Source organism: Corylus avellana, chromosome 6 (genome assembly GCF_965113065.1).
Source record: "Corylus avellana chromosome 6, dhCorAvel1.hap1.2, whole genome shotgun sequence".
Taxonomy (NCBI): domain Eukaryota; kingdom Viridiplantae; phylum Streptophyta; class Magnoliopsida; order Fagales; family Betulaceae; genus Corylus; species Corylus avellana.
In genome coordinates this window covers 12,731,506-12,739,609 of record NC_142495.1, presented here as the reverse complement: position 1 = coordinate 12,739,609, position 8,104 = coordinate 12,731,506, and the positions used below count along the sequence as shown (strand labels likewise).

The following is an 8,104-nucleotide window of genomic DNA, read 5'->3' as shown; positions in this document are numbered from 1 at the left end:
ATGAGGTCTAAATTGTCCATTTATGAGTGATTTGATTCTGGATTTCCTTTAGACTGTGATGATGGTGTTTGTCTTTTTAAGCTTGCTCATGAATAAGAACCATGGTTTATGTGAAAATTCTTTCTTGTTAACAACATAGTGCACAATGTTTGTGGGTATCATTCCTGTTAAGCCCTCACGAGACTTCACTTGTCTACTAGGGATGCCTAGGGGTTTAAAAGGCTTGTTGCATATGCTAAATGCAATCATCTCTCCCACGAAAGGGGATTTATGTTTCTTGCTTTCATTTTATTTTCGTTTTGTTTTGCTAAGGCACTAGCAAAATATAAGTTTGGGGGTGTTTGACAAGTGCCAAATATTGCATATTTGGAGCCATTTATTTACATTAGTTAATCCTTTAGCTATGTCGTTATTTAATATTTTGTGTTAGTTTTGTGTTTTTAGTATTTTGTAGGTCATTGAAGAAAAACTACAGCTTTAAAGGGAAAAATGCAAAGTTTGGAAGAAAGCATACTTTGAGAAGACCTAGATGATGTGGTTAAGTTTAACCAAATCTAAGAAAAGGTAAATCGGATTAAAGATCAGATTGGATTAAAGTTCAGATTGAATTCAAATTTCATATTTTGTACATGTATCAGTATTTTGACCATAACTTTCTGTTCAAATATCAGATTGAAGTGATTCAAGTGGCATTAGAAAGCCAACTCAAAATACTACAGTTAATTGTGAAATAAGATTTTCCTAATTCGTATGGTTACTATGCCAAAGGACACAAATCTAGACGAATCTTATTCTGATTTCAGACTTCTATTTTGACTGGGAGATCCGAATTATCTAGGTTTACTTAGGCTTCTAGGACCTCCCTAAATAGACCTCTTTGTATTCAAGAAAAGATATAGAATTCCAGAGACTAGTTTTGGGATACAATTTTGGAGACAAAATATAATCCACAGCTTTTCTTTTAGTTTAGTTTTTCTTTAGTTTAGGTTTTATTTTTATGTGGAGCTGATTCCCAACTAAGGTTGAGGATGAAGCCTCACCGATGAAGAACATCAATACTTTCATGTAAGTCTTTATTTATCTGATTTTAGTGGGTTTAATATTTTAATTGTTTTACTTCTTTTCAATGTGTGGAGTGATTCTTGGATATTTTTTGTGATTTAAGGATACACTTGATGATTTAAGATAATTTCACATAACTGATTGCTTGATTTTATTTGCCTATATAATTGGATATCTCTTGTGATTTGTTCTACGGATACATTTGGTGTTTCAATTAAGATTGGATATCTTTTGTGATTTACGGATACATCTGATAATTTAATTGATATTTGATTCCTTTTGTGATTTGTGCAATGAATGGATACATAGGATGATTTTGATTAACTATTGAAGCATAGTAAAACATATCTAAGATTTTAATTTTGAGAACTTCAGATTAATATTGACAAACATGGAAGTATGTTGTTATGATTCGGTGAGTGTGAATTCCCAAACCTTAGTCTTTTATCTCTTAGTTTATATTAATTAGTTTAAGCTTGTCTTTTAATTTCAAAAATCAAAATTCAAAACCCTTTTGGAACTAGGTTAGGATTTAATTAGTTTAGACTTAAATTGCTCTTTCAATAACACAATTCTCTGTGAGATCGACCTCGCACTTGCAATCCATTAAACTACTATCGATTTGTACACTTGCAAGTTAAATAAATTTGCACAACATTTGTTGATTTGCTTAGATTCATGCTTTCTTAAAGAACAACTTAGTATACACTCATGCTAAATCCTTTAAGAAAGAAAAGAGTTAGAGTATACACTCATGCCTAACTCATTGCTTAGAAAAATATATAGCTTCAGGAGTATACACCCATGCCCTTAGGTTGGCAAACATTAGGTATGCATAACATGATTAAAGCATTGGCATATAGTTATATTATATAAGCATGATTAGTGGTGGATATCAAAGACCTATCTTTTTGCTATTATCCACTCAAAATCAATCTTTGTTTTGTTTTACTTACGGAATTTATTTTAAGCAAAATTTAGCAATCCTCGTGGAAATGATCTCGTACTTGCACCCTATACTACTATATTGATCTTGTGCACTTGCGAGTTAAACGTACAATTATGTGCCTATTAATTTAGGTAGATATTTGCATAACAACTTTTTGGTGTCGTTGTCGGGGATTGCGGCAAATTTTGTTTAGAATTATTTTCCTTTAGTTTGGTTATTTTAATTTTTAATTTTGATTCTGTTTTTATCAAAAATCAAAAATATTTTTCATTTTCTTTTTATTTCTCTGTTTCTATTCTGTTTCAGCTCTGCGGTGCCTGGATTCTGTTACTGTGATCGAGCGGAGACCTCGTGTGATCGAGCGCACTGCGATCGATCGCACTAACCTGCGATCGAGCATAGTTCCAGAGAGCATCCGAACAACAATATTGAAGTTGCGGTGACTATAGAGACAAATCTTCTTATACAAGGTCGTCGATCACTCTGACACAAAAGAAGAAGAGAAAGCTGAGGGAACAATAGAAGATCTTCTAGAGAATCCGCCACCAGTGCGAAGGCCCACGAAACAGTCTTTCATCCCGAAAAACCGCATCCAGCCATCATGCATAGCCTATCAACCAGAGGTGCAAGGCAGTTACTATATATCCCCACAGATACTCAATGCTTTGACTCACTTCAGAGGCATAGCTATTGAGCATCCACTCTTGCACCTTAGGGAGTTCTTTGCTCTCTGCAAAGCTTCAGCACATCCAGGCTTAGATCCTGAAGGAATCAGGTTAGTCCTCTTTCCTTTTTCTTTGAAAGATAATGCTAAGTTGTATAATTCCTTGCCTGCAGTTTAGGAAGAGTTGTCCAGTAAGTTCCTAAAGAAGTTTTTCCCTGCTCGAAGGACAAGGCAGTTTAGAAGGGAGATTCAATCTTTTCAACAAGAAGAAGGAGACCTTTTCTTCGAAGCATGGGACCACTTCAATGCGCTGCTTCTTAAGTGTCCACATCATAACATACCTCAAGATGATCATGTACAAATTTTTTATAAAGGGTTAGATGACACTAACAAAGGAATGATTGATTCTGCTTGTGAAGGTGCACTTATGGAAAAGAGCAGTGAGGAAGCCATGGAACTCTTCGAAACACTGATTGAACACTCCCAACAATTTTGTTTCAAAGGAAGGCGAGGAGTAAAAAATAAGGGCATGTACAAGTGAACCTGAATGGTGGATCAAAAAATCAGATGGTTGCCATGGAGAAAAAGCTAGATATGATTGTCAAAGCCATGACTGCGCAGAACATCTCGCCTAGTCAACAAGCCACACAACTTGAGGTATGTGCCATATGTTGATTATGTTCCCATTCTGATCACTCTACTGAGACTTGTCCTTTGTATTCATCTGCAGATCAGAAGCAAGCAAACTATGTGGGATAGAACAATTATCCTCTCAAGAACAATCCATACTCCAACACCTACAATCCAGGGTGGCGCAACCACCCCAATCTCTCATGGAGTAACAATCAAAGTGTTCTAAACTCTGAAGGGCAGCAGAGGAACTTCCAACAAGCAAGCCAACCAATTCAAGAGTCAAAGAAGGATGACCTGGAAAGTTTGGTACGCACCCTGGTGGCTACGCAACAGGGATTTATGACTGATCAAAAACAAGTCAATGCAATGAACGAACAAGCCATTCAAAGGTTGGAAGTACAAATGGGGCAAATAGCTAAGGAGCTTAGTGAAAGAAAGCTAGGTGAATTTTTGTCCCAGACAGTACCCAATCCAGGGGGTCACAAGCAACTGAAAGCAGTCACAACCCTTAGAAATGGTAAGATCATAGGAGCTGATAAGCCAGCACAAGTATTTATAGATGAAGCCTCAACATCCAAGGTAAGTAAAGTGGAGAAGGTGAATGCACCACCCTTCCCTCAAAGGTTAGTAAAGCCATAGAAAAAAAAACAACTTCTTGACATTTTTGGGACTTTGAGAAAAGTAGAGATTAACATTCCTTTATTAGATGCAGTTAAACAAATTCGTTCATATGCTAAATTTTTAAAGGATTGTTGCACTCATAAAAGGAAGTTTTCAGGAGCATGAGACAGTGGCTTTAATGGAGGAGGTAAGTGCGGTATTATTAAGAAAACTACCACCAAAGCTAAAAGATCCACGTAGTTTTACCATTCCTTGCAGGATAGGAGACCATCTTTTTGAAAAGGCACTACTGGATCTAGGAGCAAGGGTTAACTTGCTGCCCTACACTGTGTATGAGAAGCCGGGTTTGGGGGAGCTTCAACCAACATCTATCACTTTGCAACTGGCAGATAGAAGCATCAAAAGACCAAGAGGTATACTTGAGGATGTCTTGGTAAAGGTAGGTGAAATCATTTTACCTGCTGATCTTATTGTTTTGGATATGGAAAAGTCCCATATGCCATTGCCTTTGCCTATCATCTTAGGAAGACCCTTTATGAGAACTACTGACACAAAAATATGTGTGAAGAGGGTATTGTGAGTATGAAGGTGAATGGAGAGAAGATAGAGTTCAAAATATTCGATGCACTAAAATTACCTTAAGATGATTTAGAATGCTTTAATGTCTGTGTGCTCCAAAGCTTTGTTGAGAAAGTTTTTCAGGCCATCACATTAACCCATTGGAGGTCACCCTCACCTATAGTTTCACAAGGTTGGACATTGAGCCAAAATCTGAAGATGTTATTGATGACATCATTGAAGCTGTGCACCTTCCTGGGGCCTCTCCAAAGTATCCAAGAAAGTACGCCCTTCCTTTCGAGACTCTTGTGCCTACTAATACTACTCTTGTCCCTTCTATTATCCAGGCACCAAGATTGGAATTGAAGCAATTGCTAGAGGATCTGACATATGCTTACCCTGGAGAAAACAAGACACTAGTGGTTATAATTGCTGCAAATCTCAATTTTGGGGAAGAAGAGAAGCTGTTGAGAGTTCTCAGAGAGCATAAAACTGCTTTGGGATGGACCATTGCTGACATCAAGGGGATAAGTCCAGCCAAGTGCATGCATCAAATCTTCCTTGAAGACGAAGCAAAGCCAACCAGGGATGCATAGAGAAGACTCAACCCACACTTGAAGGAGGTAGTCAAGGCAAAGGTATTAAAACTGTTGGATGTTGGCATTATCTACCCCATCTCAGACAATAAGTGGGTAAGTCCAGTTCAAGTCGTTCCAAAGAAGAGTGGGATCACAATGGTGAAGAATGAAGACGATGAGCTGATACCTATAAGAATAACCACTGGTTGGAGGGTGTGCATCTACTACAGAAGGCTAAACAAGGTGACAAGAAAAGACCATTTCCCCTACCCTTCATTGATCAGATGCTAGAGAGGTTGGCTGACCATAGTTACTGCTGCTTTTTGGATGGGTACAGTAGTTACAACCAAATTGCAATAGCACTAGAGGATCAAGAGAAGACCACCTTCACATGTCCTTTTCTCAAATTTGCCTACAGAAGGATGCCATTTGGATTATGCAATGCACCGGCCACCTTTCAAAGATGCATGATGAGCATTTTCTCAGATATGGTGGAGAAATTCATTGAGGTATTTATGGATGATTTTAGCATTTTTGGTTCTAATTTTGATGAATGCCTTGATCATCTGAAGAATGTCCTCAACAAGTGTGAAGAATGCAATTTAATGCTCAATTGGGAAAAATGCCACTTCATGGTTCAACAAGGCATTGTGTTGGGTCATTAAATTTCCAGCAAGGGCATTGAGGTGGATATGGCCAAAATCGATATCATCTCCAAACTCCCCCCTCCTATGACAACAAAGGGTGTAAGAAGTTTCCTTGGACATGCCGGGTTTTACAGAAGATTCATTAAGAATTTCTCCAAGATTTCTAGACTTCTCTGCGCACTGCTAGCCAAGGATGCCAAGTTTGAATGGACTGAAGAATGAAGATCGCCTTTAACACACTGGAAAAGCTGCTCACATCTACACCAATAATGATGGCACCTGATTGGAATTTACCATTTGAGCTCATGTGTGATGCCAGTGACTTTGCCTTGGGAGTTGTCTTAGGTCAAAGCATTGATAAGGTACCTCATGCTATTTATTATGCTTCAAGAACATTGAATGATGCTCAACTTAATTATTCTACTATTGAGAAAGAATTGTTAGCTGTCATCTTTGCTTTGGAGGAGCTTAGATCATACCTGATTGGTTCTAAGGTTATAGTATTCACTGACCATGCTGTTTTGAGATATTTGTTTGCCAAGAAAGATGCAAAGCCTAGATTGATTAGATGGGTACTATTACTGCAAGAATTTGACCTTGAGATTAGAGACAAGAAGGGCAATAAGAATGTGGTGGTAGATCACCTATCCTGACTACTTCATGAAGAAGAAGAAGATGAACTTCCATCGAACGAAAATTTCCCAGATGAGCAATTGTTTGCAATAGAGGTCCAACTTCCATGGTATGCAGATATTGTCAACTATATAACTGCCAAGGTTTTTCCTCCAGATATGTCTAGTCAAGAATGGAAGAGGTTGATGTCTATATCTAGAAATTACCATTGGGATGACCCCTATTTGTTCAAATTCTTCCTTGATCAAATCATTAGAAGGTGTGTCTCAGAGGAGGAGCACTTGAGCATGTTGTAGAATTGCCATTAGTTTGCTTGTGGAGGACACTTTGGAGCCAAGAGAACAGCTCTTAAGGTATTACAATCTGGTTTCTATTGGCCTAATGTGTTTAAGGATGCCATTTTGTTTTGCAGCTCTTGTGATAGATGCCAGAGAAAAGGTAACATCTCATCCAGAAATCACATGCCATTGCAAAATATTCAAGTAGTAGAGCTTTTCGATGTATGGGGTATTGACTTCATGGGTCCATTCCCTAACTCATATGGTTATTTATTCTTGCGGGTGTGGATTTTGTGTTTAAATGGGTCAAGGTTGTCCCCTCAAAGACTAATGACCACAAAGTGGTTGTGAAGTTTTTCCAGGATAACATCTTTGCTAGGTTTGGGACACCAAGGGCAATAATAGTGATGGAGGTAGCCATTTCAACAATTATTCCATTCTTTTTGAAAAAGAAGTATGGCATCACACATAAGGTTGGCACTCCATATCATCCTCAAACCAGTGGTCAAGTGGAGATAAGCAAGAGAGAGATCAAAAGCATCCTAGAACAGACAGTGAATTCTAGCAGGAAGTATTGGTCTCTGCACTTGAATGATACACTATGGACTTATAGGACTGCATACAAGATGCCTATCAGTATGTCCCCATATCGGTTGGTCTTTGGGAAAGCATGTCATCAATTAGTGGAGTTGGAGCACAGAGCATATTGAGCCATCAAGAAGTTTAACTTTGATATGAAACAAGCTGGTGACAAGAAGAAGCTACAACTAAATGAACTAGAGGAATTGAGGCGTGATGCATGTGAGAACGCCAAGCTCTACAAGGAAAGAACCAAAGCATACCATGACAAGCAACTAGCCAGGAAGGAGTTTCATGTAGGACAAAAGGTGTTGATCTATAATTCAAGATTGAGACTTTTCCCTGGTAAGCTTAAGTCAAGATGGTCTGGTCCTTGTATTGTTATCCAAGTGTTCCCTCATGGAGCTTCGGAGGTTCATAGTCTAGAAAGTAATCAGACATTCAAGGTAAATGGTCACAGAGTAAAGCCATATCTTGAAGTGTAATTGGTACCAAGAGATGAAGATCTAGCACTCCAGTCTGTCCAATATATAGCACCACCAAGAGCACTTGAGCTACAATCGGTGGGATTGAAGTTCATCTCTCCAAAACAGTGGCACTAACGCTACTGTTGAAAGCGTTTGAGTAGTCCTGGACAGGTCAAGCGCATCTGTTCAGATTAGTGGTATTGAGGCCACTGAGTGAGGTACAAATCTCTATCCGTTGGTTTCCTGTACATTCTGTCAATTTTTATCTTTTCATTATTTTTCATAGTAATTTTAGTGTTCTTATTTATATTTGGTGTCTATTTTTCTTTACTTCAGTATGATGTTGTTCATTTTGCACTTCTTTAAAAAAAAAAAAAAAAAAAAAAAATTTACATTCTATTTGTGCGACCAAGCGCACTTGGCGTGCGCTCGAGC

At 38.1% G+C, this 8,104-nt stretch overlaps 1 non-coding gene across 1 annotated transcript; it reads right to left on the bottom strand.

The window, feature by feature from the left end:
• Nucleotides 1–2,907: 2,907 nt before the first annotated feature.
• Nucleotides 2,908–3,014, bottom strand: LOC148584897 (small nucleolar RNA R71). The gene has a single exon (XR_015912764.1). It is a non-coding gene; the product is annotated as a small nucleolar RNA R71 (small nucleolar RNA).
• Nucleotides 3,015–8,104: the final 5,090 nt, after the last annotated feature.